At 46.4% G+C, this 12,893-nt stretch overlaps 1 long non-coding RNA gene across 1 annotated transcript; it reads right to left on the bottom strand.

Annotated features, from left to right (window-relative positions):
* Nucleotides 1-6,353: 6,353 nt before the first annotated feature.
* Nucleotides 6,354-12,152, bottom strand: LOC124245068 (uncharacterized). Its single transcript, XR_006890175.1, has 3 exons — nucleotides 11,603-12,152; nucleotides 10,555-10,818; nucleotides 6,354-6,827 (listed from the first exon to the last, which is right to left on the bottom strand). It is a non-coding gene; the product is annotated as an uncharacterized LOC124245068 (long non-coding RNA).
* Nucleotides 12,153-12,893: the final 741 nt, after the last annotated feature.

The following is a 12,893-nucleotide window of genomic DNA, read 5'->3' as shown; positions in this document are numbered from 1 at the left end:
GTTTAGATAATCAGCTTCCATTCATTCATTCAGTGATGGCTAGTAGGCACTCCCTCCACGCCAGACAACATGCTAGGTTCAGGAGCTACCCTGAGAGTAACAGCAAACACGTTATCTGTCTTCATGGAGGTGACACACTGTTAGCAGCTAACTTGTGTCCACCCAAAATTCATATGTTGATATCCCAATCCCCAATATCTCAGAATGTGACTTTATTTGGAAATAGGGTCTTTACGAGGTAATCAAGTTAAAATGAGTCCATTAGGTCTGGGCTCTAATTCAATATGACTGATGTCCTTATACAAAGGGGAAATTTGGACACAGAGACAGACAAGCATAGAGGGAAGATGGTGTGAAGTCACGGAGAAGCGCCACACGAAGACAGAGGATGGAGTGACGCATCTACAAGTCAAGGAACACCTGAGGCTGCTAGAAGCTAGGAGAGAGGCCTGGAACAGACCCCTTCCTAATGCCTTCAAAGGGAGCACAGCCCTGCCGACACCTTGATTTCAGATTCTGTCCTCGATAACCACGAGACAATAACTTCTGTGGTTCTAAGCCACATAGTTTGTTACGACAGCCCTAGGAAATTAATACACGCGCAAATCAAATAAAACCCCAAATGTGGGTAAAATTTCCACTATTGAGTGCTGTGAAGAGGGGCTGTGCAGGGCTGTGAGAGTCAACATCACAGAAGACTCAGAGACCACCTCCCCGAGGAAGCCCCACTTGCTTTGGGAGCTGAAAGAAGCTTGTGGGCTAACAGGCAGAGGGGCGGTGGAGGGGGGGGTGGTGCGGGGAGCGGCTTGTGATCCCATCCTGAGGGGGAATGGATGACCTGTCCCCCACACAAGCTGTGAACGTAGGCCAGCCAGTATCCCTCTCCATCGGGAAATCTGGGGTTAGATTCGTTTCTCAGCAAAAATCTTCCCAGAAGCAATCCCTTGGAGAATAAGATCTGTAAATACATCACTGATGAGATTAAGGCACCTCCTCAAAATCTCATCAGGAAGCAAGTGATGCAAATGGAACTAATAAAAGATGAAATGCAATCTGGAAACCTGTAATGCGTAGTGCTGTAATTGCAGCGGCCGTTGGTGAATGATAGGAATATTTTAAAAGAAGGAGGGGAGAGAGGTGTGCGTTCATGCTCGTCCAGCCCTGTCGGGGAGGATGGATGCCCCAATTTTAGATGTCCCCTCCCAGGTCTTTTTCTGGAAATAGCCCCAGAATTGAAAAGGACACTGTATCTTGCTACCACAGCACATTGGGAACATCCCTTAAGAATACCCAGCTCTCTTTGCTCCAATTTTATGCTCACTAAGCAACCTTCCGAGTTGTAATTTGGTGCTCTGACTAGCAGATATTTTTCCAGGCTCCGAGCCAGGACTGTTCTCAGAGCTAGCAGTCAGGCTACAAGGGACAGGGCAAATGGGAGGCCAGCACTCTGACACCACACAGGGCCATGCAAGCCAGAAAAGGGGAGCAGGGGAGAACTGAGTCAATTATGAGGAGCAGGGGAGCCCAGAACATCCCCAGAACACAGAGGTGCAGCCAGCATAGCTGGCTGCCATGGGGAAGGTTCGGCTGCTAGCCCTGGGCATGTGAATGGGTCCTGTGGCATCCGGGGGAAGCAGCTGGAGCAGCCCTAGGAGAGGGGCAAGGCTGATAGGAAGCCAGGCCATTGGCTTCCTCAAGGACATGGCCCTGGGTTAGCATGGCCTAGAAGGCAAGGGGGGAGCCTCTGCTAAGCCCTGAAAGGCTGCTTCCAGAAGATGCATGGATGCCCCTGCTCCCCACAGCCAAAGCCCCTTCTCCTCTGGTACCTAAAACACCTGGCTCTAATACCACTTGCAGAGCGTTTTACACAGCTCGGGTCGTGTCGTGCAATCACTGAGAAATTGGATGAAAGGTGAAATCAGACTCGGATTATGTTCCTCTGCTTACGTTTTCTTTTCCTTAAGCCAAGCCCCATTGATGTCCACATGAAGTACACTTGATGCAAAATATATCATAAATCAAAACTAATTGAGAATTATCCTCTAAGATCCAGCTGGAATACTGATTTATCGAAAATTTTGTCCAATGGCGGACAAGGTAGTTGTGTCATTAGTAACACAGTAAGTTTAAAATTTGTGGTCACAAACTTGGAAGTTCAAAGGTGGACGGTTCAAGGGGCCGGCCTAGTGGTGCAGCGGTTAAGTGCGCACATTCTGCTTCCGTGGCCCGGGGTTCGCCGGTTCGGATCCCGGGTGCGGACATGGCACCGCTTGTCAAGCCATGCTGTGGTAGGCATCCCACACATAAAGTAGAGGAAGATGAGTATGGATGTTAGCTCAGGGCCAGTCTTTCTCAGCAAAAAGAGGAGGATAGGCAGCAGTTAGCTCAGGGCTAATCTTCCAAAAAAAAAAAAAGTGGATGGTTCTAACTTAACAATGGACGTCCATTGAACTTACTCTCTTCAGAGCACTTAATGTCACCCACCCACCCACCTCATTCCACTCACATCTCCTTCTCCCCACGTGAGTGACACCTGGGCTCAGGGGGACTTATCTAATAGCATCATGTGCCAATGAAGAGGGATGCTTTGGTCCGTGGCTACCTTGTGTCCTGGCCGATGGTCATGGCAGTGTGCCTGATCTCATGTGCGCCCTGTGTACCAATGGCGGAAGTGTCCACTCATGTTCCCACAGCCTCTGCTGCCCCCTTTTGGGTACTGTCAAAGCCTCTGGTCCTGAGGCCCACATGCCCACTCCTGGCCTTTCTCCTCAGCAGTGTCTCTCCTGGGGTGGGCAATGTTGATGTTGAACCTTCAGACCCTCCTCTGTGCCCAATCTGAGGTCCTGGGAGCCGGGGTTGGGCGGAGAGTGTGAAGTCATCCATCTCTGCTTAGACCTGCCTTGTTCAGTGGTGGTAGGTGCCCACATCCATGAGGGACCTCTCCCTCTCTCTGAGGAGCTCTTTGTGCCTCCTCCACTGGGAACTTCCCCTTCAGGAGGTGGGGCACGCAGTGCCCCCAGTCAGACCCAGCTCCCTCTCCTAGCCCCCTCCAACCTCCCCCAAGCCCTGGAAGTTGCTGCCTTCTCTCCATGAAGGGGAAATTGCTCTTGCCTCCTCCACACGCCTGTCTGCTCCACACTCTTCCGCTCCCTGTGGTTGAAGGTGTAGCCTGTATATTCTAGTCTTCAGGCTTTGCTCTTAATATTGAAGGCCAAGAGCTGGCACTCAAAAACCAAAATGCAACAAATGCACAAACTCACAAAATGTTTCCCTCTCCTCATAATCTCCTGAGATATTCAGCTAGAGTTCTTAAGACCACTTTGGAGCACAAAGCCCAGAATATAAATCTCTATGTCCTCTGCTGCTGGGGAATAAGCCTTGGCCTCAGCATCCAGGCTAATGGTAGAAGAATTACAGGGTGAAAGGGAATTACACGGACAAAAATGTATCGGGTAAAATTCCCAAACAGTCCCTGCTCCTGGGTTAGATGCCTACCCTCCTGCCCGGGTCTGAGGGTGAATGTCCACGTTTAACAAAAGTGAGGAACATAGTCTAGTAAGACGTGGGTTTTATTCTACTGGACAGAAGCTGTTGGACACCAAAAAGCCTGAGCCTGAGACCGCCTGGAACCGCCGCAGTTGGCATCACAACCATCCTCTGCTTCTTTGTTCCCCCAGGTTGGGGAGAATGGAGACTCTAAAGAGGGTGCACTAGGAAGGCTGGTGCCACTGCCTTCCTCGATCCAGAAACAGGCTTCTGGCCTTAGTGGACTCGGCAGAACTCTCGCTTAGCCTGTGTTTTCCTCGGATTGTGTCCTCTGCGAGGATCTGCCACTCACTGCAGCAGTGGCCAAGCGAGTGAACCAAATCCTCGCACCCAGATTCCCAGCAAGGGCATTCCCATGACAGACGGCTCATTACCAGCCTCTCCCTCCCTTTCCTTTGCATGCTATTTTCAAAAAACTGGCCAGTTATGTAGTTAAAAATAACAAGAAAATTTTATAAAGAAACAGAGAAGTGAGTGGATGGTTCCATTCAAAATGACGAAACCACCCAGAGCACCTTGGCTGATCAGGGCTAAAGCATCTGAACCCCCAGGAAGGGATTACGCCTGACAAAACGGCATGAAAAATGGCTTAGTGCCACCTGCACAATGGAGCCCTCGGCAATCGTTGTTATGGCTTGCCCAGACCTCTGAGACCTGGGCAGCCACTTTCTTAAATTAAAAGGTGATGCTCTGTGGGAAGTCACTTGGCAGATTTGTAGAACTCAAACCTGGCTCTCTTGAATTCTCTTTCCCTTCCAATTGTGTCTCACTTATAGAAACTCGTGGTGGAATTTGAGGACACACAAGACTAGCACTTCCACATTTATATATGGACTTTTCATTGGGAGCTTGGAGAGTCCATCCTGTGACCTGAGCAGGGAGCCCCATAATCCTCAAAAAGACTGCTGAATGCCACCTTTTCCTCACCCCCACCCCAGGACCCTCACTCAGCCACACACCTCCATGAGCCCGAGAAGTAACAGAGCTCACAGTGGTGAGGTCATAGCTATACTATTATTGTTCTAAATTCACATCCTCTTAATTTATTTCTTCCATATTTGTAGCAAGAATAAAGCATTTCAATATTGCTATAAATTAATTTGCGTACATAGAGGGGCTTTAATCTAGGCACTTCCATCTGTTTTTTCTCCCAAGATGGTAACAAAATAATTTTCTGCCAAAGAGAGATAACTTTAAAGGAAAAGAAAGTCCTGCATAAATTCAAAAGTCACCTTAATTATTTTATATTTTACGAGAAAGATCTCAAAGTTGTATTTAGTTGGCCTGAGAGATTGTGAGCAGTTCTTAATTCCAATATCCTAAGGGATGGGAAATGCTCGCTAAGGACCTGTGTGCTCACCTCCCTTCATCAAACTCGGGAGCTCATCTAGATTTCAGAACGTCTCCTAACGAGAGGGCAGTGATCTATGAAGTACTTTATGGAGCTCTGGAAGAAAGCTGATTCACAGGAACAGGGAAAAATGAACCTCCCACCCCTGGAACTCCCCTGCCACAGCCAAGGAGATGCTCTGAGCAAGAGGGTCACATGAGGAGTGCCTTCCACAGCGCCTTCCCTCATCAGCACAGCCAACAGCACACAACCGCTCAGATGCAGGAGGAGGGAGGCAGGTCTTGTTGACTGTGTTCAACTGAAATTGCACAGTTCTTCCAAACTCCGGTGAGGCCATGGGTGTGTCTGGATTAAAACCGTTCCCATTTCCTATTTTCCTTTAAGACTCCTAAATTTCCATCTCTATTTAGCAGATAACCTGCATTTCCTTTTGTCCAAGAATATCTTATTTCACCTTACACCCAGACGTTATTTATTATCTAAGCAATGACATTTTTTTGATCAGTTGATGCCAGACATGAGATGCATGCCATGCAATTGCATCGGTGCTGAAATTCCTAGTTATGCCGTGAATGCTCAGTGCCTATGGACAGAGAATCACAAATTCCAAGACACACCAGAGCGAACATCTCATGGTCAAGAGGGACAGTCCCAGGAATGAGCCGAGGCTTACTGACCTCTCCTTGTGTTTCCTGGACTCTCTGTCACTGGATGCAGGTTGTTATGGCCTTGGGACGGAACAGAAGCGGGGAGGAGATTGTGGCATGTTGCAGCAGAGGAACGGGTGTTCTCTTTCTCTATTCAGAATGTTCTTTTTTGAGCCAAACCAGAGATTACAACTTTCTTAACTCCTATAGAGGCCCAGTAGTCAAAAATAAAATGTTGTGAAGCTGGGGTGTGTTTTCCTTTAGTTACCCAGAACCCACTGGGCCACCTGAGACAGATGGTGGCATTGATGGAGGGTGGAATTTATCAGGAAGAGGGAGAGCAGTAGGATAGAAGGACAGGGAGTCGGGAGCACTGAGCGGGGAGGGGTTTGGAAGATTTCTATAGTACTGCCACTCCGTTTGTATAGGAGGCACAAGTGCACTCCAGGTGACGGCGACGGTTTACGTCAGCCTGCACACCTGCTGCTAGGTGCCCTCTTGATGGAGAGCCCATGGGTGACCCACTCCTTGCTGGATGATTATGGTTGCATGGTGACTCGATTTCTTCTAAAAAGTTCCAGAGCAATTAACATTTCCCTTTCACCTCTTCACACAGAAAGACAACCTAAGCAAGCACACACATCTATCTCTTCAATCTAGAGAGGTGGCTCACACCCTCGGGTAAGCAACACACCCTGAGAATGACACTCGCCCTGAGTATTGATATCTGGTGATTGCCAAGTTTTCTGCCTTCAGAACGGATCGATTCCAGTTGACTCATGTGTGTGCCTTTGCTGACGGAGCTGTTTTTATTAATTGATAGGTCCTTGAAAAGTGTCCCAAGTGGGAGAAAGAGCATTACACCATAGTGCACGCTATTAAAACAAGCCCTCTGCAAGACAGAATGTCACATTAATGCTTTGAAACCTTACAGTTTCTAATAGTGTTTCTTCAGTGTTCAGAGGTCTCCCCTGCTTTCTTCTTCTCTTTTCTTTCTTTTTTTTTTTTTCAGCACAACAGAGTATTTTACAGGTTCTCTGTTCCTTAGGGGGGAAAAACATGGCCCATTTAACAAGTTGATTTCTTCCATGGCCATGCAATTTCTTTGTAGTTTATGAACAATTTCTGTCCACAGAGATGGCAGCAAATGTTGCTTACAATGTAATCAGATGGATAGAGCCAGGGTAGAAAAACAAATCCTTTGAATTATTGTCACAGCTTCATCATAGACCTTGTGATTTTGAGTAATTTGTGAGCCTGTGATGGCTAAAGGTCAAACTAATCTGTAATAAAAAACAGAAATAGAAAATTCAGAAACTGTATTTCGGCATTATTGTTGCTTCCAAAATCTAACTGTGGGGATAAATGACTTCTCTCCAACTGCATGGAGTCCTGACTTGCTGAATGAATGTTGAATGATTTTACCATGTTTGGTGTCTTAGTTGGCTCAGGCAGCCATAACAAACACCGCAGACTGGATGGTTGAGACAACAGAAATATATTTCTCACAGTTCTGGAGGTTGGACATGTGAGATCAGGGTGCCAGCATGGTCAGGTGTGGTAATGGCTCTCTTCTTGGTTTGCAGATGGCTGCCTCCTTGCTATGTCCTCACCCGGCCTTTCCTTGGTGTGTGCATGTGGAGATAGAGCAAGAGCTATTTCTCCTCCTCCTCTTATAAGGCCACCAATCCTATTGAATTAGGACCCTACCCCTATGAGCTCATTTCAAGTTAATTACTTCCTAAGGGCCCTGTCTCCAAATACAGTGACATTGGGAGTTAGGGCTTCAAAAGACGAATTTTTGGAGGACAAAATTCAGTCCATAACATATGGCCACTCTATATAATGTCCAGAACTTTGAGCTCAATAACTTAAAGTTACCATATACACATGTATATATATGCACATGCAGATATGGACATGGACACAGATAAATATAGAGATAGAGGTAGATGTAGATACAGATATATGACAGGAAGGTAAGAAAATATAACAAAATAGTCATGGAGAGTCCATGGAGAATGAGTTCGTATATAGTACATAGTGAGGCACCCCTGCAGGAGCAGACTCTCAGGAAATCAATAGGATTTCCACAGGCTGGATCGAGGTGAGGGTGGAGGTGAGCAGCCAGGTGCTGGCAAGGCACCTAGGTGGGTGAGGACATACCCCATGTGAGAGGAAGTGCTGAGTCACTGTGAGCAAAGTCCAGAGACCAGGTGGGCGGGAGCATGGGTGCCCTTGAGTTCCAAGCTAAGGATTTTGGAAAGAAGCATTGCGAATTAGGGAGCTATCACAATCCTGGGGAGGGGCCACAGGTGGTCTGAGAGGTGCTTCAAGATCATGGATCTCCCAGAAGCTGAGAGAAGTGACTGGAAGAAGCACCCGAGAACTTCTCCCACAAGCCAGGTAAGGAGGAAGCAGGGAAGACTACTGCCACATGGGTGAGCGTTTTAATTAATATATTTTTATGTTTGAGCTCATAACTTCTACATTTCACACCAGGGTGTCTGATTCAGAAAAAAACATGAAAATGCATGTTTTTCATGCATTAACTCTGCTGATCCATTCCAAAATCCTTCTGAAACCATCAAGGTACAGATAGAACAGCAAACGGAAATATAGCTTAGGTATCTGGAGTTTTCCCTTGTCGTAAACATCAGAGGTAATTAAATATTTAGGTCTGGCAGATCCATGATATATATTCTTGGCCCAAATAAGTTAATTGTTATGATTCTACACAAAATCAATATCATTTGCTGTATTAATGAAAATGGTTGGATGCTCAGGAAGCCTTAAAAACTAAGTATAGCTACTATGATACATCAATGTTTTTACATCAGAAGTAAAAGGGTATAAGTAGTTTTTATTCCTGTGATCAGTGTTCAAAAAGCCATGTTATAGATGTCCTTAAATATTTCATGACACACCACCATTGAAAAGAAGATAAAAATAGACGTGTTTTCTCAGAACTTTCTGTATATATTACCAGCTGTTATTGAGATTTAATTTCTACTGATATTTCACAAGCAAAAAAGCTGGTTAAGAACTAGGACTCGCCCCCCCCCCCCCCGCCCCGCCCCAATCAGTGGCATCTTCATCACCCCTCCTCTGGATGCAGAGTAAATGAAGCAGACCACCGTTACTGGGTTTTGTTTCACAAGAAGCCTGAGAAGTGGGTGGAGGGGAAATTGATACTTGATAAATTGGAAAAAAAAAAACCGATTTTATAAGAAAAGGCATGTGCTCCTTAAAGTGTTTACAGGGCTGGTGCAAATGATTTAAAGACAGAAACACTGAACTCTTTGAAAAAAACAACAAAGGCACAGTAGTGCCTGGCCTTCTTAATGCGTTCCTGGGAAAGCAAAACACTGTTTCATTTCTGTTGTGGATGGCGAAAGCTACAAAAGTGAAATAACCAACCAAGTCACTGTAATTGACGATAATGAGGGCCAGTGATGTCAGCTGAGGCACCCTCTAGAAATATCCCAGGAAATACTGAATAGAGGCGCTCCCCTGAAGACACAGAGAAAAATGAATTTGCACCATAGACAATTCAGGAGGAAAAAAACGGTCTTTGTGAACCACTTCTTTTTTTTAATTGAAAATGAAATTAACTTTATGGAGACATCCAATGAGGGTAGAAGTGCATCCCCTTAAATCAGATTACCTAATCCACTGAATGGCAGGATATCAAAGAAAGAGTTAAAATGAGTTGTTAATCATGGAAGGTAACCACGCGAGCACATTTGAGAAGTCCCAACGAACAGTCAGCTTTCCCCGGCTAATCCCTGTCACCTGGGTTCACCTGCCTGACCCTCTGGTGTCTTCCCTGATCCCTTGTCCAGCCCCAGCCAGGATGGGGTGAGACGCACCTGGAGCTGCCTCCCAGGAGGCCCTCACCTCTTGGTGTTAAACCACCTCCTTCTTTCCCTCTGCAGTTCCTGTGCTCGCCAGCTCTCCGACACATTAGGAGTCCATGAAGGTGCTATCAATACTCATGATTATTTTCAAACAGCACCACGGGGGAGGACTTTAAATCCCTCAGCATCATCCCAGGAAGGGAGGTTTGTCGGTGAACAACCAACATACGCACAATGGCACTTCAATGAAGCGTATTGTTCCATTATTCGTACTTACTCACTCACCGTGGCTCCCAGCCCCCCGGACTGGTTTACATTCGCTGGGAGATCCTCATTTTAACTTGAAGAATCCCCCAACAACTGAGAAATAGAAATGCTCTTGAGGCTACCCCATGAGGTCTGTAACGTCTGTAATGAACAGAGCAGGGAGATTGGAATCACCTTGAAGAGAAGAAGCTCCCAGGCCAGGGACCTGTTGACTCAGCAGATGGAAGGAGATGTGAGAAGGAACACAGCACAGCAATCAGAAGGGAGGTGGGAAAGAAAGCAGAGCGAAAGAGACTCAGAGAGAGGCTGGCCACATCAATGAAGACCCCGGCATGTTGCCTGGCCTCTCTCCCCCGTGGTGAGAGTATCCCCACTGTAAAACAGATGCTAAGCCTGACACTACTAACCCCTCAGCTCAACCAGCTTCAGATCCCACTGCCTGTGGATAGAAAGTGTGCTGATCTCTCCAACTTCAAACCACCATGCTCTGTGCCTGCTGTGCCAGAGTTGTCAATGTAAATTAAGCAAATCAGCCTGCTGGTCTTATACATCAGTCTTGCTAGCTTGGCTAATGTGAGTCTACCTCTAAATGATGGAGCCACTCTCAGCTTGGCTGACCACACCACGCCAGCTATCAGATCCTGGGAGGCTTCTTGGGAGACTGAATGCCTTGCCAAGAGAAAGGCCGGTCAACTATGCCCCTACATGGCTGCAGGGACAAGAGCAGGTGATTTCTCCTTGAGACACCATAGTTCTGCTCTCAAGCTTCAGAAAAGAAGAAGACATATAATGGAGGGGGCTTCTACTCTCTGGATGGTAAATGGGCCAGGGATGCTTCTCCCTGCTGAGCTCTTCCCACCCACTGAAACAGCCCCAACCGTACCTGTACCAGAAAACCCAAGGCTATGGAGATGCCATCCTAGAGGAGTGTTCAAGGAAAATAGGAGCCATCTCAAAGGTTGAACAAAACCCCCGACTCATCAGGCAGAAACAGGGTTCTATCAAATGGCCAAATGCACGGCCTTGCAGTTTCCCAAGAAGCGACAGCTCTGAAATGATCACACCCATGGATCACTGCTTTCTTCAGAAGATACAGGCCCAAGAGATTTCTCCATCTAGGTGGTTCAGATATTCCAGTGTAGAAGTCCTGAGATCATGAAAAAAATGGGGAAAAATAAAACTATAATATTTTTTAATAAAACATACCAACTGTCACCCACAATATGGAGAAACAAGCAAGTGGGTAGGAGTATAAATTTTTGCAAGCTACATAAGGGATGACTTGGCAATATCTATTAAACTACTAAAATCATGTGCCTTTTGACCTAGTCAGTCTACAAGTAGGAATTTTGGGAGACATTTTCAAGGTTCACAAAGAAATAGATCACTTTAGCACTATTTATAACAAGGAAAAATACAAACTAGAAACAACCAAAATATGCAATAGTTAAGTTTTGAAACATCCTTACAATGGAATATCATACAGCTTTTGAAAAGGGTAAAAAATGTCCTATGTCTTGGCATGAAAAGATATCCCAGGAATATTGTTGTGACCGAGTGCAAGTTGCAGAGACTGTGTGTGTTGTATGCTTGTTCCAGCACACAATGAGCTGGTTTGAGTCACTATCCAAAGAAGTTGTTTCTGAGGTGTGCACTGCAGGGTACCGTGTGAGCTTGGGCAGGCCCAGGGTTCTGTGATATGAGCTTCGCTCCACCTGGCCAGGGTGCAGCGAGGATCACATGCACGAATGTACATGCGGCACGTAAAACAATATCCGGCACACAGTAGGGATGATATGAGTGCTTGCAGTTTTCAATTATTACTGTTAGAAACATTTAAGCATGAGTTTGAACCACTTTTACAATAAAAAAACAAATTTTTAATTTAATTTAAGAATCAGCCACATTTTATTAAGACCAGAGGTCCTCACCAGTTTACTGTTACTTGGGCCGGCACAGCTGTCCTTCCTCCACGGTGTGTCTCTGCCCAGAGACTGGAGCTGCTGTCTCCTTCAGCACGAGACTTGTTCAATCTGGAAGCCATAGACCTCCTGCCACTGGGACCAAAATACAACAGAATACCCTTCTGGCTGGAACTACTTTCCACTTGATTTTCTGCCTCCTCACAAAAATCTGATTCATCACTTCTGGTCCAGAAGGGCCGTGCCTGTCCCAGTCGCTTTTGGCTTGCAGAGGGGAGGCAGCTGCAGTGGCAGCTGCGGACTCAGCATGCTCTGTCACTCACTCTCTCATCTCCACCGCTGCCAGAGACCCCACGTGAGGGTTTTCACAATCTCGATCACCCTGGTGTTGTAATGCTATTTTTAGAAAATAAGACTCCAGTTAGGAATAGAATTTTTTTTAATCAGCAAAATGATGATGTGAGTGTTGGTTGTTTAAATCAAATTCTGAAATGTGAGAACTGTTTTGTCCCCCTGAGAAAGACAAGAGGTTATGGGAGCTCCAAAAAGAAGGGCCCTCTGCCTGCTGTGTGCTCACCTGAGGGAAATCGCAACCCCTAACTGGGGTTTAAGCTGAAAACTCCAAGCCAAGGAGGATCGCAGCCTCAGGGGCAGTAGGGCAGGTTTTGGGGTAATTTCACAGACTTTCAACGTGGTATCCACATAGGTAAGCAAAAAGCCTTTTCTTTTAATCTAAATCTTCTTCCCACCAAGCTGGACAGGCTGTTTCTCTGACCCCAGAAGTGAAGACGAGGTCACTACCTGCCCATCCCTTTCCACGCTGTCCCCCACAGAGCTCAAAGCCCAGTTCTTTATTCAACTACAAAAAGTCTGTGGGACACGATGGCCTGTATGACTTTATTTCTTTCTTCCCATTGACCTTGGCTCTGAGTCTAATTTGTGTTTTGCCTGGCCACATACATCCTGTGTTTCTATTTACTTTTTAAAAATTGTCCATGCTTTCTGAAAACTGTTTCAAATCTTTATTTTAGTCATGCATTTCCAGCTTACTCCCTAAAGATCATGCCCCCTATGTCTTCATGGATCTGTCCCCACTTCCCAACCTGCACGGGTGCCTCAGTGCACCACCCTCTGGGTGCAGCTGATCTTGCCATCCCTTGGGGGTTCTTCCTACACTAAGGAAGGCGTGCTCCTCCTTGTCCCCTCTTGGAAGATGGAAAATGTGAGCATCAGGGAGAACAGTGCCTGACACACAGTAGGCACTCACTATTGAAGGGATGAGGAAGGCAGGCATAAGTGA

Source organism: Equus quagga, chromosome 9 (assembly GCF_021613505.1).
Source record: "Equus quagga isolate Etosha38 chromosome 9, UCLA_HA_Equagga_1.0, whole genome shotgun sequence".
In the NCBI taxonomy this organism is placed as follows: Eukaryota; Metazoa; Chordata; class Mammalia; order Perissodactyla; family Equidae; genus Equus; species Equus quagga.
The sequence above is the reverse complement of the archived record's forward strand: the minus strand, read 5'-3'. Positions and strand labels throughout refer to the sequence as shown.